Below are 23379 nucleotides of genomic sequence, written 5' to 3'. Positions count from 1 at the left end.
ATAATAGTTTATGAACCGTCTGCCCGACCTGTGCTTCGTCAGGTAGGAAAGACCACACAGCAATGATTTATGAAAGTGCGCGACATGGATCACATAGCAACGTTACAGGTTTCTGCAAGTTGCACGTTTTCTAGAAATTCCAGTTTGGCTCCCTTTTTGCAAGTAGAATGATGTCTAGATACTGTGGAAAGAGTATGTGGTACTCCATAACAATTTTTTCAAATATATAGAAACATATTCATAAAGCAATAGGTCTGCAAAGCTCCATGGAGATCCGTGAAACAGGGGCAAATTTATTAGAAAGCAAAAATCCATGACATACCTATCTCTGGGATAATTACAGAGTGGCTACTGCCACTGTGTAATTAAAACACACACACGTTAGGAATACTACTTACCACCAATGAGGTCACATAAAGGTCACAAGAAGTAAAACACGCATTATAATAGTAATCACAAGAAGATTACTGCAATGTAGTGCATGACGTCGTAACAACTGACACTCAAGGGGAACATGTGCAATTACTTCAAAATAGCCTTCAAAAATGTCAGCGCCCTCTTTTTAGGTCTCGCCTGGCTATCGCGTAAGCGATCGCTCAGCGAGACTTATGTAGGGGCTTCCGAAAATGCTCCCAGGCGGATCGGGTGGCGGTTACGCACACAACCACGCGCATTACATTTGCCACCAGCTACTTCCTGCGCGTGCGCCGCCTCAAGCATTCAGAGAGATTTAGTAAGGGGCACAAGACCATAGGAATGCGGTTTATGGCCAGTGCATGTGAGGCATTCAAGCGCGAAGCTGGCATCTGACTTGAAAGCAGCAGACTGCTTTCACCAGAACTTTCGTTATAACTCACACCCCATATGCTCGTTCCCTCCCACCCTTCCTTTGATGTCTGCTTTTCTTGTTGTTTACAAACCATGCCACACACTGCTGCACGCCACACTGCTGCACGCCTCACACTGCTGCACACTGCCGCACGCCGCCACACGCCTCACACTGCCGCACGCCGCCACACGCCTCACACTGCCGCACGCCGCCACACGCCTCACACTGCCGCACGCCGCCACACGCCTCACACTGCCGCACGCCGCCACACGCCTCACACTGCCGCACGCCGCCACACGCCTCACACTGCCGCACGCCGCCACACGCCTCACACTGCCGCACGCCGCCACACACTGCTGCACACCTCACACTGCCGCACGCCGCCACACACTGCTGCACACCTCACACTGCACGCCACACACTGCACACCACACACTGCCGCACTGCTGCACACCACACACTGCCGCACTGCTGCACGCCACACACTGCTGCACGCCACACACTGCTGCACGCCACACACTGCTGCACGCCACACACTGCTGCACGCCACACACTGCTGCACGCCACACACTGCTGCACGCCACACACTGCTGCACGCCACACACTGCTGCACGCCACACACTGCTGCACGCCACACTGCTGCACGCCACACTGCTGCACGCCACACTGCTGCAAGCCACAGTGCTGCAAGCCTCACACTGCTACACGAAACACTGCTGCACGCCGCACACTGCTGCACGCCGCACACCGCTGCACGCCACAGTGCTGCATGCCTCACACTGCTACACGAAACACTGCTGCACGCCGCTGCACGCCACACAGTGCTGCATGCCTCACACTGCTACACGAAACATTGCTGCACGCCACACACTGCTGCACACTGCTTTTATGTGAGTTTATGCTACTGACAATGCCTTTTGTTTTAAAACCAAAACATAAATAAAAGGCATTGTAATTTTACAATGCCAATAGCTCAAACTCTTAAAAAATGCGAGACCTATTGCATTGCAAATGCTTGTTTTTATGTTGGGTTGTGTAGCTTGCAATGCTGAGGTTTGTGATGCACTACTTTGGTGAGTAGGAGAGGTTGGCACGGCAGATGCCCCATCTGTACCTATTCTGTGCATATTTACTGAAGTTTCAGGAAGAAAAAAAAAACTGTCTGTGACTGTGCAGAGTTCCCCAATTTTGAGAAATGGGGACATTAAATTCAACATGCAACATAATTTCCAATCAGGCCTGAATAAAATGTTCACACCATGTTTGAGACCACGATTTAAATATAGTTTGGCCTACGACAAAGGAAGGCATCGGGCAGCATTTAATTTCTAATGATAGCAATCATAAAACCTTACGTTCTGAAATCAATTGTTCATCACCCTGTTCTTGCTTCACGACTATGGTAGACGGCTGCTCTTCTTCTACAGTAGCCATCACCTCATCTGCAAACTGGATAGCGACAATATAAAATGTAACTGGTGTCTGAAAGAAAAGCAAAAATATCGTATCAGTCCCAATTGCTGATTACAATCTCGACTCTCACTGCTGCAGAAAAGAAAGTCAGCGCAAATGAAACAATCTTTGTTCCCATAATAAATATTGAGATATGTATAGGTTAATGTTTTCCTAACCTTATTAAGTGTAGATTAAGCACTGAAAAATCAAGAACCATGTTATTACACCTGGTCAACATAAAAAAGGTCACAAAATTGATTTTCAACATTTCTGCCACAGATCCAGAAAGACAGATATGAAATTCCTTAAAATAAGTGAAGTCAATGGCAGTTGAAATGGAACCATAACAATCAAGTATCCACATTCTTCAGAGATTTGCCATTCCATCTTTGTAGCAGTGTACCTCCACTACTCTACTAGCGGACTAACCTATTCAATACACATTGGGCAGGAAACCCCGGATGGCAATACTGTAAAGGACTACTCTTCAAATTTGAGTTCAGTGTGGCCTCAATGACTGCAGAGGGAAGGGGGGGGGGGGGCTGAGGTTCTCTTTGGATAGCTAGGACTTCTTTTTAGTCTAACACTGTTCTTCGTTATTCAGTAATTAGGAAAATCATTTAGTCACTTTATCTATTACAGTAATTCTAATGAAAAAAAAATATATGTAAAAACGGAGTGCTTAGGAAGTCCCCAAAATGTTTTCATTTAGATTTAAAACAACTTAATACAATGTAGGTCCAAATTCTTATTCCAACCATGCAATCTCTTTCAGGTCTAGTTAATGCACAAAAATTGCTTGGGAAGCCAAGTAAGTATTATTCAAAATTTGCTGGATGTAGTGATCATTCAAACAGATTCTGCTCATAGATTTCAATATAATGCAGGAGCCAAGGAATGATATTTCAAAGCAAACTTACTCTTCTTTACCAAATCCAACAGCAGTTCAGCCAACACGTTTCGACCCTAACAGGGACTTCATCAAGGAATAGAAAAATTGTTTTTCTCTTTTAGTGATGCTTTTCTAGATAGAGCTATACCATAAAGATTCAGGCGTAGATTGACTGTATCCCCAGTAGGACTTCTACATTAAGCAGAATGGTGCCAAATCCCATCTACACGAATCCTTATCATGATTCTACTTATATAAGAACAGTCACCTCTAACTGGCCATATAAGACCATATTTGCAAAAGATACAACTACAATATTTCAGGCTTTCCACAGATGCACTGTTATAAGTATGACGTTCTATGCACATGCCTATATTTACAACAGGCAACGAGTTTGAATATTAGAAAGATTAGTATTTTGGTTCTTTTAATTTGATGTTGGTATACAGTAAAAATTATTTCAACAATGGCATTTATGATGACACGTGTGTTCTAATACCAGGTAGGACTTAATTTGTTTTAGGAATGTTGCATTTGTCAAACTATAACAGGTATTAACATAAGTAAGGCTAGAATCTGTACTTACTGCAAATAACTGAAATTGGGTTGTAGTTTGACTGGGGTATGAGCCTAGTGAAGCAGCAAACACAATCCTAGTCAGGATAAGAGGCAGGCAACCCCAATATTAACCTGTGCTCACCCTCAGGTAGTTTAGCACGGAGCAGCCACGCTTAACTTCAGAGGCAATGTGTAAAGTATTTGTGCAACACTTCTTAACAGTAAAAACCACATAAAAGAAGATTCCACACCAGCTTAGAGAAATAGAACTTAATTAATAAAATAAGACAGTAAATACAAAAACCCAATAAGTAGAACTGGAGATGTACATTTTTAAAGAATACACTTTAAAATAACGCTTAGAAGCAATAAGCGCTTACTTGGAATATCTGGTCGTGCCAGACTGGGACAAAGTCAAAATCTGAGGCCAACTGTGATGGTGTGGGGCAAATACAGGGACCGAGTGAGGCCCACTAAACAGAACCTTGATCCTGGCTGTGTGGACTGCGAAGGTGTGGGTCACATCAAAAGGATGAGTCGTGTCGATCCATGCAGTGAGGGTGATGGGGCAGTCTTGAACCATGCAGCAGTGACGATGCATCAGTTCCGATGAGCTGCGATAGAGATTTGTCGGCGTCGAGGAAGCAGTCGACAGATGCGGTGACCCTATGCAGTGGTCGTCCAAATGCAGTGGGGCAGGCCAATCCACGCAGTGAGAGCGATGCGCTGGTTCTCGTTACGCAACAGGAGTGACGCACCGGTTCTGACCCACACAAGAGGGGAGATGCACCTGTTCTGAGCCACACAACGGTGCCGATCCGACAGAGGATGGGTGGGTTTTGCTGATGCAAGCACCCTAGGCCTCACTTTAAAGGGTCCAGGACTGGGGTGGCACCACTTGGCAGGGCAGACTCAACAATGGCAGAGTACAGATGCACAAACAGGCAAGTTAAAATTATTTTATGTCCCGAAGACTTCAGATTAGAAGGCCAGCCAGATAACCTTTGGAGTCACTCTGGGTTCATGTGATGCAGGTCCAGTCCTTTTCACCCAGACAGGTGAACAGCAGGCAGCATGGTAGCACAGCAAGGAAGGAGTACAGCAAAGCAGCAGTTCAGCAGAGTGACAGTCCTTTTGCAGCACAGCAGTCCTTCTTCCTGGAAGAGTCTGCACAGGTCCAGAAGTATTTTGAGGTGATGGGAGTCAGAGGTCCAGGACTAATACCCAGTTGGGCCTCTGAAGCAAGCAGGCGGGGGAGGGAGAAGGGGAGAGAGGGGGGCGGGGGGGAAACAAAGACAGGTCTTTGAAAAATACACAGCAGCCGTCACGAAACGTCAGCGCAGCTTCCTTGAGATTAAAAAAGAACTCAGAAGCAGGGAGTTACCATACTCCATGCTGTTTCCTGCTAAATTACATGTGGTAGCTGACCGGAAGACATGGTTTTTTTGACACACCGGAGGAAGCCCAGGAATGGCTCGAGGGCTGGAGATGCGTGGGGGGACCACGACGGATAGAAAGATCGACAGAGGCTCGGAGAAGAAGACAAAGATCGAGACGACAGGCGGGAGGACGAAGAAGGGGCTCCCTCAAGTACAGCGGCTGCAATGTAACATCTGAGCCACTGCGCACCTTTGTGACCGCATCGGCGGGCTGACGCCGCTCTGGGGAAAGTCTACTTAAAGAGAATCAAGGGATCCGGGCAATTGGTCGTCCAGGATGTCAACCTGGGACGGCGCATGACGACTCTACATCGGTTCCGATGAACCAAAACAAAAATGTACTTTTTAAAACAAAATGTCTTTGCCTTCCGGCGGAGGAACGAAAGAGGCGCTTCCGGACTTCCTCCCCTCGCACCCAAGTACTGGTTAATGAGACTGAAGCACTCTGCAATGTTGGGGTGGCGGGTAGTTGGGGTTCCACCTGGCAGGGGAGCAGGGAGGGGGGTGGTGGGGGAGATCAGTTTCTTTTTTTGTTGTTGGTTTTTGTTCATGAAGGTTTTGGTTGCTACATACACACGAGTGCAAATACAACAGGTAGGAGTTCGTTACACGACCGATATTCTACATGCTTACTAATCCGCAGCCTCAAACCTCCTATCAAGCAACGCGTACACAATTCCTTAGCCTATGCCATCTGGGACCACAGGCTCACAATTAGATCATGCACGTGCGCAGGGCAAATCATTGACCATAATATCCTGGAATGTGAATGGGCTCGGGAATAAGATCAAACGGGGTCTAGTGTTGCAATATCTCAGGAGGCACGGCCCATCAGTGTGTCTTTTACAAGAAACCCACTTGGTGGGCACTGTGGTTAAAGCACTGGATAGATGGGGGTTCAAGATGGTGACCCACTCAGAGTTTAAGTCGGGATCTCGAGGAGTCGGGATCCTGGTCAGAAAGAGCTGCCCTGTAATAGTGAATGGGTCATGGACAGATGACCAGGGGCGCTTTGCAGCGGCCTCATGTCAATGGGAGGGGGAAGGTGTATAATTTTGTTTCAGTGTACGTACCGCCGGCACTTCATACAATTGCCTTCCCAGCCCTGGGCAAATTTCTGCTAGACCTGCCCCCGGAGAACTGGTAATAGGGGGAGATTTCAACGCCACAATGGATGATGTAACGGACAGACGCCCATCAAGGGGGATGGTAGCAAAAACATCGATCCTACGAGACTTCACCGAGGCACTGGGCTTGGTGGATGTCTGGAGCATGCGACACCCAACAGTCCATCAGTACATGTACCACTCAGGCGCACATAACAGTCTCTCACGGATAGATCTATTCCTCACAACACCCTCTGCTCAGGGTGCTATACAAGACATCACACACCTCCCTCGGGGAATCTCGGATCACTCCCCTATACTGCTATCGTATGCATCACACCTCATGGGACGGAGACGTATTTTCCCCATTCACCCCGGATACCTCAAGGTGCCAATCATACGTAAAGGTATACATAGGACCACTAACCAATACTTTCAGGAGAATTAATATTCAGTGGCCTCCTCAGTCACACTCTGGGAGGCGTACAAGACGGTCATACGCGGCCAGGCCATCTTTGCAGTAACGGCCCACAAACGAGGCATGATTCAGCAGATATTGACATTAGAACAGGCGGTGGAACTTGCGGAGGGCGCCCACACTGCAGATCCCAACGAGGACACTGTCCACACCCTTAGTCTCGCTAAGCAAGCCTACAGAGATCAGGTGTGGGAGGAGGCTCAGGCACGCATCACGAAGACGCAGCACAAGATATATGAAGTGGGGGACAAGGCTGGCAAATTGTTAGCGTGGTTGGGAAAAAAAGAAAGGGCGTCGGACACTCTGGTACCACACCTGCTATGAATGTACCAGGCCAGCCTAGTGGCAGGCTCTCTCCCCCGTGATCAAAGGGTGGCAACGATTGCTACGATTCTTAAGCCTGGTAAACCCCCCCAGGAGTGCAACTACAATAGACCAATTTCACTCCTTAACGCCGAGGTGAAAATACTAGCTAAGGCATTAGCAACGGCTGCAGCCCCATCTCGCGACACTTCTACACCCAGATCAATCCAGTTTAATGCCGGGCAGAAACACGGCGATGAACCTCAGACGATTGCATGGGGTTTTGGCGAGGGGGCCATACATCCATGAGGAGGCGGCGATACTCTCCCTGGATGCCAGTATGGCCTTTGACCGGGTTGAGTGGCCCTTCCTGTTCGCGGTGCTGCGACACTCAGGCTTTGGACCCAAATTTTGTGCCTGGATACAGCTGCTCTATACACAGCCACTGGCGCACGTGACAGTCAATGGGCGCCTTTCGGAGGACTTTCCGTTGGGGCGGGGAACCAGGCAGGGCTGTCCCCTCTCCACGCTCCTGGTTGCCCTAGCATTGGAGCCGCTTGCGGTGTGGATAAGGAGAGACCCAGTGATTTCGGGATTAAGGTGGGTGGAGGGATGGGAGGACCGTATCTCACTTTACGCCAACGACATTTTATTATACCAGACACATCCTAGACGGTCTATTAATTGTTTACTAGACATTTGTGTGTCCTATGGGAGGGTCTCCGGCTACACCATTAACTGGGCCAAATCTATGCTATATACACTGCAGGGCCCTCCCCCAATCCTACCCCGGGGAGCAGAGTTACAGATAACACAGACCGGTTTCAAATATCTGGGTATAAAGATCACACCCATCACGAACGGTTCATGGAACGTAATTTGCTCCCACCGCTGCGGAGACTGAAGAACGCTGTTAAAAACTGGCAATCACTCCCATTGACATTACTGGGGAGAGCGGCATTGTTCAAGATGATGGCCCTCCCTAGGTGCCTATACGCGTTACAAAATACCCCCGCACCGATTCCCGACTTGTATTTTAAAGCCATTGAGGCGGAGGTGGGCCTTCTCCTATGGGAGGGAAAACCTCATTGAATAGCTTTGAGTAAACTAACTCGCAGTTGGTACGACAGCAGCATCACCCTGCCCAACATAGTTATATTACTGGGCCTCCCAGCTGATAGCGATAAATAAGTGGCTGCACGCCCCACAGGATGAGCCAGCTCTGCGGCTGGATAGGCTCATGTTAGGTGTGAATTGTCCCATGGAGGCACTGTATGATAAGCACAAGAAAGACACGCTAGTTGGACCCACGGCCCACAGCGTGCAAATCTGGTACACAGCGCGGAGAGCACTGGGAAGGGAGGGGGTAAGAACTCAGCATACCCCACTGTGGGACTCCCCGACACCCGGAAAATTGAGCACATGCACAGGGTGGGATCTCATAGGCATTTCCAAAGTTGGCGACTTATGGAAAAAAGGTATGGTTGTTTCCTTTGCACAGCTACAAGAAACGTATCAAATGGCGGGCAAGGAACAGTACCGATACACTCAAGACATGCCCTTACTAAGAACATACCCCCTGGAGCAGATCTTCCCGAGTCCTCCCCGCTCAAGGACCGTCTACTCACAGACGCGCTATCCAAAAAGGCAATCTCTCTCACTTATCGAAAGCCGATAAATAATCAGAAAGATCCCACACAGACATTAAAAGAGATGTCAAGCAGAGGTGAGGGAATTGGACGAACAGGAGTGGCAGGAGGCGCTGGCGTCCCCACGGAGGTGGCAACCCCTTCCAGGTTAAAACTCGTGCAGCTCAAAATATTACACAGAACTTACTATACGAGATTGGTAATGCATAAAATAGGGAGGGCTGACACGCCACTTTGCTTGAGGGGCTGCGGGCTTATTGGGTCCTTCTATCACACAATATGGGACTGTCCTCACATCACACACTACTGGAGAGCTGTTATGACGACGATCACCCAGGTATGTGGGTTTGAGGTCCCTCTTAAGCCCCGAATGTGTTTACTTAATGTGTGGGAACCCACCGATCTTAATCATGCGGCGCAGAGCTGGGTTACACTCAGCGTCACCCTAGCTAAGAGGAACATTGCAAGACACTTGGGTGCCCAAGTTGCACCGACCCATAAGCAGTGGTCTTGAGATCTTGACAGTGCCATGGTGGCAGAGAAAGCAGTCTTTATTAACAGGGTATGTCCCCGTAAATGGGCCAGAGTGTGGGGGAACTGGAACAACTTTCAGGGAAACATATGTTGTCCCCCCCCTCCCAACGACTCAGACGTTGGCATGAGTGACTAATTCTCAAACTAGGGAGATGCTACGAGGGAAATGTTAAATGTGGCTCACAGTACCGCGGTATTTATGTGGAACCAGGGGGACGCACCTGCACCTACATGTCCTTTGTTGTGTACGAACCTACTGTGTGTTCCAGCATATTGGTTATTAACTGTATACGGTCATGTCTTGGAGTTCCTTTACTCGCTGTGTATTGAATTGTCAATAAAATGTTTATAAAAAATAAAAAATGTTTGCGTAATAAAACAGAGCTAATTAATCCTTTAAAAATAAATAAAAAATAAAAAAGACAGGTCTTTGAAGAGCCCAGATGTCTCCAAAGTTCTTTCAGCCTTTGTCTACTCCATGGCCAGTTTACTTTCCACCATTTTTACTGAGGCCAGCTGCAGTTTGAATGCTCTCACCTTCCTCCGGGGATAGGCTGCGGGAAGGGACACTGCTCTGCTCTTACAGGGGGCTCGGATTCAGGGTTTACACCCTCAGCTAATGCAGGTAGTTCCTCAGAAGAGATTATCAGGCTCCCACAAGCCATCATTCTCTGCTGTGTGGTTCACTCCTCAGAGCGTGCTTCGTCATAGGCCCTAAGCATCTTTTGTAAATCCACATTCTTGTTGGAACTCTTGGAAGGAAGCCAAATCTCATTGCAAAGGTCTTTGAGCTAGGACACTGTATAGGTTTCCAGATTGGCCAGCTGAAATTCCATGTTTCCAGTTATAGAACCAACAGCCACAGACATGATTTGGGAGAAAAATAAAAAATGCAAATTTGGGAAAATGTAACATTCAAATTGGTCCTGGATGTACACCAAGTTACTGTATGTAACTGCACAAACACAAGTCCTCACCAATGATCACCAATGTTAGAAATTGGGTTGAAGGCTGACTGGGGCATGAGTCCTAGCCAAGCAGCAACCACAATCCTAGTCAGGGAGAGAGGCAGGCAAACCCTAAATTAACCTGTGATCACCTTCTAGTACCTTGGCACAGAGCAGCCAGGCTTAACTTCAGAGGCAAGAAATTGTGCAAATCTTCCAAAAGTAACGCAGTGAAAGCACCACAAAAAGATTACAGACCAGGTTAGAACAATAGTACTTAATACAAGATCAAATCAACAGACAACCAATAAGTAGAACTTGAGATATGAATTTTTAAAGAATAAACTGTAAAATAGCACCTAAAAACAAGCGCTTACTTGGGATAGCAGATTGCGCCGGATCGGGACAAAGTCTGGAACTGATCTTCTTAGTAAAGATGGCAGCCATATTGGACTGATTCACTCAGAATGTTTTGAGTCTCAGACAATACAAACAACTTTCTCAAGGACCTAACGCTGCTTTGACATAACACACACTTACCCAATTGACCCAGTGTATCGCAGACTTACCTAATGTAAAACAAGAAAGAGGACCACACCCCAAGAGGATTAAAAGATTCCAGACCAGGTTAGAACAATAGTACTTAATACAAGATCAAATCAACAGAAAACCAATAAGTAGAACTTGAGATATGAATTTTTAAAGAATAAACTGTAAAATAGCACCTAAAAACAAGTGCTTACTTGGGATAGCAGATTGCCCCGGATCTGGACAAAGTCTAAAGTTCAGGCTGATTGTGATGGAACGCGGGCCTGATACAGGGAGCCAGTGAACCCCGCTTAACAAGAGTTCTTTGATCCTGACTGCTTTGATGGCGAAGATATGGGTCGCAGCAGAAGTGGTGCGTCGGCTCTAATGACCGAAGAGCTGCGATGCTGACATTTGGAGTCATCGTCAAGGATGCAGTCGATGGAAATGCGGGAACCTTGTGCAGTGGTGGTTTTGAAGGAGATGTGTCGGGCCGATCCACGCAGTGAGGGCAATGCACCGGTTCTGGTCACAAAATAGAGAAAAAAAAAAATTATAAATAAAATCAATCGCTGGGTCTGATCCACGCAACAGAAGCGATGCGCCAGTTCTGTTCCAGGAAGGCCGGGATAGAGGAAGAGATGCCCGCCATGCTGTCCATATCGACCCCCGGCTACTGCGAGTCCCAGGGGGCCGTGAGCTCTTGCGAAGGATCCCAGATCGTGAACCCTGTTACTACTAAGCATTGGGTCCCTTGTTTTTGTCTTGCGTCGAGCCCACTGCCTTGATACTGCGACCAGGGGAGTGATCAACAGTGTGAATCAGGGAGACAGTCTCCTTGTGCGCTGATCCCCGTAAGGCAGAAGGTTCCGGCCTGCTGTGGATGCCCCGACGACCCCTGAAGAAGGGGTGAATCTGGGATCGGACGAATGGATGAAAGCACAGCAGACGCACACACTGACCGGTCCTCTGGGAAATCGGGCAGCACTTCCAAGGTATGTCACCTCCCCCGTCCCTCCCGTTGGCGACCTTAAGTTAAATTACACCCGGACTGAGGCGGAAGCGCGCTCATTGCTTGGTGAACGAGGGCCGGTGAGCGCACGGCCAGATTGCTTGTCGTTCCTGACAGGGTTGCAGATCGGTCTGCATACAGTGCACTGAACGCAATACGTTCTTATAAGTTTTAATTTGGTTACGGTCAGTAATCTTGCACATTTAGGAGACCCCTTCGGGGGTTTGGAGCCCCTAGGGCTTTTTTATCTGCTTTGATCTAGTTAGGAATGGCCAGCTTGGACACACGGTGGAGACCATTTTGTATTCCCTGGCATGTAGCTGCCTCCATAAACTCTTCAAAATGGCAGCAATACAACTAATCAGGGAGAAAGGACTTACTTTGACATGGTTATAATCAGTAAGAGACAGAGGACTTCCACATAAAATCCACTTCTTAGTAAACAAAGAAAGGACTACCCATCACAGTGTACATAACGAGGGAAACAGAACTACTCCCTACTAGAACCAATTAATGGAAAGTGTAAGAGGACTTCCTCTCCTCTCTGAAACTGATCTTCTTAGTAAAGGGGGCAGCCATCTTGGACTGATTCACTCAGAATGGTTTGACTCTCAGACAATACAAACAACTTTCTCAAGGACCTAACGCCACTTTGACATAACAGCACACACTTACCCAATTGACCCAGTGTATCGCAGACTTACCCAATGTAAAACAAGAAAGAGGACCACACCCCAAGAGGATTAAACAATGGCAAGTGAGAAAGGACTTCCTCACAGGATCAGAACTAGATAGTAAACACGGTGGCCATCTTAGACTGACTCATTCTGTACAGGATGGTTCTACTATATATTCTGCAACATCCTCAAGTCCCAATCCAATATCATAATTGATAAGACTTCGATCGAAGACATAACCCCACATACACGTAATAGTGCACACTGCACCACGTGCCCACCCTTCCAACCCCTCCAAGTTCACAACCGACATTTCCACTAGGGAAAGCACAGGTCAGCACACTTTTTCCATTATTTACCCACCCAACGTTTAAAAAAAAAAAAAGCAGCCAAAAGCTTTAAACATAATCTCACCCTGAAACCCCCATCTCCGACCCCTACTTCTCATCCAACATGGGATACATAACAAAGGACATCATCTTTTATACAAAAAGAAGAGCCCAATGGAGGAAAGCCTTTCTAGCCATACTCTTGATCACCTCCATGAGGAAAAACAGCACATGGCCTTTCGCTATCTGTCATTCCCTCCCCACTCTACAAAGGAGCAGCAACAATCACCATCTATCATAATGGAATCATCCTCAGGCAATCTTCAAACCGCAATCTTAACCTTCTAGATAACATCTTTCCTCTCATCAAGGAATAAGTTACTAGACCCCATCTCTCCCCCCCTAGCAGATAGCAACCTCTCCCCACTTTCCATCTCCCTAGCAGAGTCTCCTGTAAGTCCGAGCCCCCGGACATCCTATCCTGCATATACACACACACACTCCAGACCCAACAGTCACCTCTAGTGAGGACACACACCTCCCCATGTCCTATGAGGCCCCCACCCACCCAATACACCCACCGTCCAAATCACACCCCACACCCTTACTGACCTATATCACTCCTTACTACCTCACACCATGTCTCCCACCAATTAACCACATACAGACCGCCTTACCCTCTCTATTCTCCAATTCCCTCACCCTCCCTCCCACATCTCACACCCTCAACCCGCAGATGCGGAGGATAAACCCTCTATCAGCAAAAGACTTAAGCACCCTCAATCAATCAATCAATCAATTAATTTGTAAAGCGCGCTACTCACACGCAAGGGTTTCAAGGCACGGGGGGGGGGTGCTGTCTCCTGAAGGTCAGTAGGTCTTCGGTTTGTCGTAGGTAGAGGGGGAGGGTGTTCCATGTCTTGGCGGCATGGTGGGAGAAGGATCTGCCTCCGGAAGTGGTTCTATGGATGCGCGAGACCGTTGCCAGGGCGTGGTCAGTGGAGCGCAGTATCCTGTTGGGTACGTAGGAGAGTCGGCTGTTGAGGTAGGCTGGGCCGGTGGCTTGAAGGAGATCCTTCTGTCGACAGGGAGCCAGTGTAGGTTCCTCAGGTGGGGGGTGATGTGGTCACGACGCGGGACATCGAGGATCAGGTGTGCGGAGGCGTTCTGGATTCTTTGTAGTCTGTTGATGAGCTTGGACGAGGCTCCGGCGTAGAGGGCGTTTCCGTAGTCGAGTCTGCTGCTGACTAGGGCCTGGGTGACTGTTTTCCTCGTGTTTGTCGGCATCCATCTGTAGATCTTGCAGAGCATGCAGAGGGTGTTGAAGCAGGTGGAGGAGACAGCGTTGACTTTTGTTTGGTCATGGTGAGTTTCGCGTCGAGGATGATTCCCATGTTGCGTGCGTGGTCGTGGGGGTCCCCAGTGATGCGGGCCACCAGGAGTCGTCCCATGCGGAGGGGTTGGGCCCGAGGATGAGGATCTCTGTCTTGTCTGAGTTCAGCTTAGGTCGGCTTTCCTTCATCCAGTCGGTGACGGCCTTCATTCCCTAGTGGAGGTTGGATTTGGCGGTGAGAGGGTCCTTGGTGAGGGAGAGGATCAGCCGAGTGCCGTCGGCGTAGGAGATTATGTTGAGGTCGTGCTATGCATGCTAGTGGTGCCATGTAGACGTTGAACAGCGTGGGGCTGAGGGAGGATCCCTGTGGGACGCCGCAGATGATCTCGGAGGCCTCGGACCGGAACAGGGGGAGGCGGACTCTGAGTTCTGCCGGAGAGGAAGGAGGTGGACCAGTCCAAGGCCTTCTCCCGGATCCCTGCGTCTTGGAGGCGCGTGCGTAGTGTGTGGTGGCAGACGGTGTCGAAGGCGGCAGAGAGATCTAGGAGGATGAGGGCCACCGTCTCGCCGTTGTCTAGAAGGATCCTGATGTCGTCTGTGGCGGTGATGAGGGCGGTTTCGGTGCTATGGTTGCTGCGGAATCCTGATTGGGAGGGGTCCAGGATGTTGTTGTCTTTGAGGGGACGGGTGAGCTGGATGTTAACTATCTTCTCGATGACCTTTGCTGGGGCCGGAAGTTCTTGAGGTCGCTCTGATCCGCCTTGGGTTTCTTCAGTAGGGCGTTGATCTCTGTGTGCTTCCAGTTCTCAGGGAAGGTAGCGGTCTCGAAGGAGAGATTGATGTTGTTGCGCAGGTGGGGTGCGATGGAATTGCTGGCTTTGTTGCAGATGTGGTGTGGGAGAGGGTCGGACGGGTTTCCGGAGTGGATTGTGTCCATGATCTTGATCGTGTCCTCGATGCGCATGTTGGCCCAGTTTGTCAGGGAGTCTTGGACGGTGGGTCCGGCGCGGCCCGTAGGGGTTGTCCGGGGTTTGAAACTGTCATGGATGTCAGTGAAAGAAGGTGGCGAGGGAGTCGCACAGGGCTTGCAATGGCGGGATGTCGTTGGCGCTGGAGCTGCTCCGTTCCTACAAACTACCGGTTACCCTAATTAATAGTGAACTTACAGTTAACTCGCAAAAACATTTGCTAATCCACTCCATCTCCCCTGATATCCATCGAGCCACAAGACACAACTCTAGAGGTATACTTGTAAACAACCTCAAGAGAGTCCCCCTCATACCTGAATCCAACACTACACACATCAAAGCACAACTAAAATGCATACATCTTAACTGCAGGTCGGCATCAAGACATGCAGCAGATATAGCTGACCTCATCCTTACCAATGAACCTGACATACTAATTTTGACTGAAACATGGCTAAATGATTTGTCTACGCCCATTCTAGACATACTGGTAACCCCCAAACTATGGCATCACTAGACTAGACAGAACGGACAGGCCAGGTGGTGGTATCGCCTGTATACATCGAAGCTATCCAACAGTAAACCGATCTTACTCCCCATCATTATCATCTTCCTGCGAATACCTATACCTAGGTATCACTAGTAATAAGACCATATGCTCACTACATACATTCTACCACCCTCCAGGAGATAACCTTACCTTAATCGAACACCTAATGGATATTCTAAGTACCAATGTTTAACTCCAGAATACTCAAATATTCCTAGGTGACTTCAATCTCCATTGGGATGATCTGAATGACCCAGGGGTCAATAGCCCCAAAGCTTTCCTCACAGACCTTAACCTCACCCAAATCTGCACCAGTCCCACACATGATAATGTGGTTATCTCCAAAGCTGACTCTACTGTGCTAGAATCGATCCTCCCGTGCGACTGATCTGACCACCACATCATTACATTCAACATCAATCAATCAACTAAAGTACCTGCTACACAACCCACGAGAACGAAAATGTGGAAGCGAGATATGAAAAATAGCAGTTCCAACGTACTCTCAAGCTCCGTCCCCAACAGCTTGCTCCCCCCTGAAGGATCATCCGATGTTCATAGCCTGACCAATCACTACTTCCACTCCATGAACACATTTCTAGACAAAGTAGCTCCCCTTCAAACTGAAAAGAATTACCAAAAAAGACTCAAAACCGTGGTATGACGGCAGGTTAAATGAAGCCAGAAGATCCCTCAGAATAATCGAACGACGGTGGAGATGTATCCCATCCGCTGACCACCTCAAGGCTCTAAGAACCACGAAAACGCCTATTTTAGAAAGGTCAGACGATCTAAAGCTGACTTCTTTAGCACTCAAACCTAGCTGAGAACTGACCCAAAAAACTATTCGAATAAATCAAAGTGCAAACTAAGGCTGCACCCCCCCTCCACCAGGATAATCCAGACATAAGACCCAATTGTGAGGATTTTGCCGCATTCTTTACTAAGAAGATGGAAAGCATAAAGACGGATCTGCTCAACGACTTAATAACCCTCACGGACACTCAAACAGTCCCTTCAATTACCAAACCACTAGCCCCAACCTCCAGTTCTTCAAAATTCGACCTCAAACACAACGCATCATGGTCCTCCTTCAACTTTTACTGTGAAGAATCCATACAAAAAAAAAATTCTGATGGCCTTGAATCCCTCCAACCACTTCACAGACCCTCTCCCCGCAAACTACCTAAAAGACTTAATACCATTTGTACTACCTCTGTGGACCAAGATCATAAACACATCCCTCAGTCAAGGAACCATCCCAGATATCCTTAAAGCAGGTCAGGTATCCACAATCTTAAAGAAGCCATCGGCCGACCCATCGGACTTGAACAACTATCGCCCAATATCCAACATCCCCACTCTGGCCAAACTCCCAGAAAAATGTGTTTATACAAAGTTGGGCAACCATATAGTCCATTTCAACCTGCTCAACCAGCTCAACCAATACCAGTCTGGCTTCCAGGCAGGGGACAGTACAGAATCAGCCATGACACTAGACGACGCACTAAAAATCCTTGACCAAAACGAAACTTGTTTACTAATCTTGCTTGACTTATCTTCGGCCTTTGACACAGTCAAACATGACAACTTGCTAGACCTCCTGAAACACAGAATGGGTTTATCAGGCTCTGTATTTACTTGGTTCACCTCCTTCCTCCAAAACAGATCACAAAGATTCAAGGTCAACAATTCCTTATCCAATCCCGTGCCAGTAACTCTAGGAGTACCACAAGGATCATGCCGCTCACCCACTCTTTTCAACATCTATATGGAACCACTCACCAAACTCCTCAGCACATCTAAGGTCCACTATCACATGTACGCAGATAATACGCAACTCTACATAAAGATCCATTCACTGGAGTACATCAAATCTCTCAATTCAACGCTGGGAAAAACACATTCCTGGCAGGCCGAAAACCATCTGAAACTAATCTCCCTCAAAACGGAATTCCTCCTAATCGCCCCCCTCCCCCCAACCAATCTTCCATGATTCACAACTGGCTGAATCCCCTAACAGCACTCAAAGGTCAACCACTTAATGTCAATTCAGAAAAATCACTGGGAATAACGTTCTACAGAAACCTAAACATGCAACAACATATCAGTGCCTCTACAAAAGGAGCAAATTTTCAAATAAACACCTTAAGAAAACTGAAACCCTTTTTGCCCACAAATGACTTCAAACAGGCTGTGCAAGCCTTAGCAATCCCAAGATTAGAATATGGATGGGTCGCCCTTTGCGGTCTTCCCAGATCAACGACAGCCCCGCTAAGAGCCACAATCAACACAGTGGCTAGACTAATCACAGGCTCCAAAAGAAACCTTCATTTCTCCCCGGACCTTACAGTTCTCAATTGGCTACCATTCGAAGCGAGAATTCATCTAAAAATCGCTTGTCTGATGCACAAGGCCCTACACCACAATACCCCAAGTTATCTATCACAAAAACTATCACATACATGTGGTAACAGATCCACCAGGAGCTCCAAGAATCTTCTTCTGGAACCGCAAAGATTCACCCAGAAAAAAACATAACCAATCCTTCTCTGGAATGGCCCCTAGGATCTGGAATGCCCTACCCCCAGAAACGAGACAGAACCCCTCTACTGCCTCTTTCAAAAAAGAAGTGAAATCGATTCTCATGGCTAAGTTTACGTGAAATATTTTATTTACGGATTTTTAGTGACTACTTTGTACTGGATCTATCGCAACAAGACTTGAACTATATTCTCAGGGATATTAGGTTTCTAAAAAGTTTGTATATAACCTTGTAATGTATGTTTTTTTTTCCCCTAGTGGTAGCTACTTCTATGTATTAGAATCAGTCATAGATTCTCTACTATATTTGTATCTGCTCCTGACATCTTGCTTGTAAAGCGCTCTGATAGCCGCAAGGTTCTTGTTCGCACTATATAAAACTCAAAATAAATAAATAAAAATACACAAAACGCCGATGCGCCGGTTCTGATCCATGCAACAGCGCCGTTTCGACATAGGATGCGTGAGTTAAGTTGGAGTTTTATGTCCCCAAGTCTTCAGATCAGAAGGCCATCCAGCTAGCCCTTAGAGTCACTCTGGGTTCAAGTGACGCAGGTCTAGTCCTTCTCACCCAGGCAGGGGAACAGCAGGGTAGCACAGCAAGGCAGGAGTTCAGCAGAGTGGCAGTCCTTCAGCAGCACAGCAGTCCTTCTTCCTAGCAGAGTCTTCACAGGTCCAGAAGTGTACTGAAGTGATGGTATCAGAGGTCCAGTACTTACACCCAGGTGGGCCTTGAAGTAGAGGGAGATTTCCTGGCATGGATTCAAACACACTACAGGGGGGTATTCAGCCCTTTGTGTGGGGACTGGACACAGCCTATTCAGGTGTGAGGCTAGGTCCAGCTCCTCCCTCCCATATTCCCAGGATGGCCCATAAAGTCACACCTAAGCTACCTTTCTGTATGGCTGACATGGGGAAATACACAAAGCCAAGCTGTGACCGACTCCAGACTGATCAGAGACATGCAGTAGACACCAAATGGTTAACGTATGAAAATGCCAACTTTCTAAAAGTGGCATTTCCCAAAGTGAAATTTAAATTGGGATTCTAGAGACACCAGACTTTGGGGGTCTCATCTATTTTCAATTGGAAATTCCACTTATAAGATGTAATAAGGTAATCCCAATTTCATCCTATAGGAGAGACAGGCCTTGCAGCAGCGAAAAACAACTTTGGGAGGCTTTCACTACAAGGACATGTAAAACTTAAAAGTACATTTCATGCCTTTTAAATAAATTTCACCCTGCCTTCTGGGTAGTCAAGGGCCTATCTTAGTGGTGACATATGTATAAGAAGGGAAGATATAGGACTGGCAAAAGGTTTATTTTTCAAATTATAGATATTTCCTGCACACCTACGTGTTCAATGTAATAAAGATAAACTGCGATTAAACTGTGTTAGTCTAATGTATGCTACCTTATGGAAATGTATGCCAAACGGAGGAGGCTGTTTTCAAAACCATGAGTCACCCTCTACCTTTGTTTGAGGAGGCTTGTATTCAATGTATTCACTCATAAATTCTGAGTGTTATCTACACACATCGGGTTTTTTCTAATCTAAAAGGGAATGAAACAATCCATCCGTCTCCATCGACCGTCAATGTCGAGTATCTCGGCAATGACACTCGATGGAGACGGACGAATGCTTGTCTCACTCCTTGCCACTTGATCTAGATTATAAGACGCCAGCTTGGAGTATGCGTAGTTAGGACCTGAGAAAACAAATGCACTTAAAGATAGTTTGTTCTATGCCAGTTTCGATTGATGAGTTGGAACCACGACTTGGGATTGGTGGTCAACTCAGAGTTTATACCACAGATATTGGACTATTGACTGTGGCCACACAATTCTGGGACTTAGTCAGACGACAATTGTCCCGAGGAGACCCCGTAAATCAACAGGGGTCGAAACATCAACATGTGTTTCACTTGGTTGCTTTGACTATTGACTAGTTGACATGCTGTGATGCGATACTTGCGGTTCTTCATTATCCATACATAGAACCAGTGTACTTTTTGTTTTGTGTATATATTGTATATGTTCTTCATACTAGAGCACTGCGTCGCCTGCACTTATGCAACTATACTGTCACCTGCATATGATAAGAAATATGTTCTGACAAATAATACAGATAAATTACCACAGAAACCATTGTCATCATTTTCTTAAGCAAAAATTGTTTTGTTCTCTTTTACATTAGAGAAAACCCGCAGTGTGTAGATAACACTCTGAATTTAATAGTGAATACATTGAATGAGAGCCTCCACAAACGAAGGTAGAGGGTGGCTCCTGGTTTTGAAAAGAGTCCCACGGTGGACGTTGTTCGTATAAGTATTAGTAACCCTGGTCCACGTGGGTATAGAAGGGGTTGTCCTTGTGATAATATATAAACGGAGGAGGCTGGACATATCTATTTTTCTGGCTGATCAAATGTGCACAACCAACCTGAAAAATTGTATCCAGTGTGTGGACTGGATGTCAGTCATTTGAGTTTCTGTTTGTAGGTCCTTTTTAATTTCTACATTTCATTTAAAAGCAGCTCCCCAGTAGTACTGAACTTTTGTCTGCAATGTGGTGCATCCCATGCAGCCACTATTGCTAAAGTGGTCAGCCATCTTGAGATGTGATTTCTCATAGTCTATAACTGTTTTACATTTCCAAGGTGGCCACCATGTTTAGGCCACCTTGGAAAAGTGCAACACTGATACACTATAGCATCGCATAATGGTTGCCCAGTGCAGTTACAGAGTAGCCATTTCCGAATTATTCCATTGCTCTTCCGTGATCCCATATCATTGTTTAATCACTTGAAGATCGCCAACAAGTTACTTCTAATTCTGGAAGGTATGTTGGAACTTTAAACAACGATAAACTACGTGGAATACCACTGCGAGATGGTCGTGCATTACTATGCTTGATTTTATTTTCAGACTGCAAGAATATGCCTGCCAAGTTTGGGTGCTGCCATGTTTTTTCTCCAATTTTCATCTTTTCTTTAACATACGCTTGTCGAGTTTGGGGGTTTGTTTAATTATGAGCAGGTTACTGGGTGAATACAAGAATACATCAATAAACTGATTCTTCTGTAATAAAATCACCTCCATATACAGCATCTTCAACCCTCAACCAGACCTAGTCACAGTCAAAACTCACTTCCAATTTCGGCCGAAAAACAAACAATGACTTTGTGGACTGCCATCCCCACAGTCGATATTGCTTCTTGCCACGTAGTTTACCATGAGCCTTGCTCCCACCATGTCTTCACCAAATGACTCTTTCTGATCAGCGAAGCACTAACACTTAATCCTCAACACCTCCTAAATCATGGAATGATCTGCTACTTCACATCAGAGCCTCCTGCTATCTTGAATGCTGCAAGAAACTAAGGACCTGGCTTTTCAATTACCCAACCAACCAACCATAGGCATAGCTAGCCATACAAACCTGCTCAGCCCTAGGATACCCTCACGGGTGGTAATGCGCTTTACAAATAGACATAACATGAGGAGTGACAGAGTGCATGTATGACAACTGGAGTGCCTAAATTCACCAGCAACTGAAGAAGAACTTTCAGTTCAAAGCTATACCTAATGGCGCTGGTAATGGTTTGTTTTTTCTAATGTCGCGGCTAGTATGTGCTTCAGATCGGTTACTCATCTATCTTGTCACCTTCATTAAGTTAAGTCCAAATGCATACAAATAACATTAGACTAAGAACATCCTTGAACGTTGTCATCTTATTTCTCCTATTGTCAGACCTGAAATGTTAAAGATATTTTGGTAATTTGTCGACCCATCTGTGACTAGAAACGTTTTCATACGCTGACGCCAGCTCCAAACTTAGTTCCAAATTCGTAAAATCTCGTGATACTAATACGTACATCGAGATATGTCAATCTTTCACGTCGGCAGACAAGCCTCGGCCCCGCCTTTATGGGCCTGGCTTTACTGCACGAGCACGGTCTGTTTCCAACTTTATTTACCTTCGTTTAGATCAATCATTAATTCTCACAGTCTCTCAAACCCATCATGCACCAACCGGTACTCCCAGATAACCTAACCCGCCTACCAACTTCTGGCGACAAAGTGTCGCTATAATCTTTACTCCTTTTACCGCAAAGAAACAGTATCATCGTATCCTTAGGAATTAATTCCTACCTGCTCCGCCGTTTCCATGGTGGTTAATTAAATATGCTGCTAATTTTCCAGGAAAGTTTTTTGTTTAAGCTGAAATCCGTGTTCCGGTGTTACACCTTGAACGAATGCCGCTTGTCCCGTAATAACGCCAAGTTCGGCTGGAGTCAAGGGGGACACCCAAGTCAGTGCATCCAATCGTATTGGAGGAAACATTTTGAAGTTATAGTGGGGAAAGTGTAATGACATTAGGTTGGTTGTGGAAACTCATCTCTGGATTGGGTATAACATTTCTCGATGTTTATTGGCTGTACCGTATCTTAGCCTGTAACGTGATAGATGATTGGCTGAGTAAAACTCTGCCCAGTTGTTCATTGGTTACGGTGGACGGGAAGCGCATGTGATGCTGCGGCTCAACACAGAACTTGCCCGCCGGCCTTCAGCCTCCTTCTGGTCGGTCGGCAGGGTTCTGGAGTTGAGCGGTTAGTTTTGTCTGGTTCTGTAAACACGTGTCCCAGTTGATGCCACCCAGAGGTAACAGCGATCCATGTAACCTTTTTGAAAGCTGGTGAGGAGACTTTCCTCTACTAAAGTCTGTTGGCGCTCGATAAGGAGTTATTTAAAAAGTTTTATTTAACGCTAGCTTGACCCGTGGGTATCAGAGCGCTTTACATACACACAGTAAAGACAGAAGAACAATGCATTACATAGTAGGAAGGCGGTAAGGAAGCAAAACAGAGATAAAAATACAACATGAACAAGCATTGGCATAGCCAATAGGTCGCGCCTTTGGGACCTTATAAGTGTTTAGCTATGCAACAGTTGCATAACTAAATACTTATAAGGTCCCAAAAGCGAGACCTATTGGCTATGCAAAGCGGCCATGAAAGTGAAAGTGATCGCCATCACGATCAAACATCAAAGCGGCCGTGCGGCCGCGAAAGTGAAAGTAATCGCAGTAAAGCGCGGTGCGTGCGCCCTTGCACTGTAGCTCTAGGCTGGCCTGGTAGCACTTTTTGGAGCCCTCTCAATAAGTCTCGCCAGACCAGCGCATGCGCTGGGTCAGGCGAGACCTAAAAATAGGTAAACATTGCAGGGGAGGGAGAGAAAACAAA

The 23379-nt window shown here is 46.8% G+C and overlaps 1 pseudogene across 1 annotated transcript in view; it reads right to left on the bottom strand.

Moving 5' to 3' along the window:
• The window catches only part of LOC146871496 (uncharacterized), a 71998-nt pseudogene extending 49543 nt beyond the window's left edge, over positions 1-22455 (bottom strand). The window contains exons 1-2 of the transcript XR_014981005.1: positions 22289-22455; positions 2185-2311 (exon numbers count right to left, since the gene is read on the bottom strand). The product of XR_014981005.1 is annotated as an uncharacterized LOC146871496 (transcript). The remainder of the gene's footprint in view (positions 1-2184; positions 2312-22288) is intronic.
• Between the last annotated feature and the right edge of the window lie 924 nt (positions 22456-23379).

The sequence above is a fragment of the Triturus cristatus genome, chromosome 1_1, assembly GCF_964204655.1.
Source record: "Triturus cristatus chromosome 1_1, aTriCri1.1, whole genome shotgun sequence".
Taxonomy (NCBI): Eukaryota; Metazoa; Chordata; class Amphibia; order Caudata; family Salamandridae; genus Triturus; species Triturus cristatus.
The sequence above is the reverse complement of the archived record's forward strand: the minus strand, read 5'-3'. Positions and strand labels throughout refer to the sequence as shown.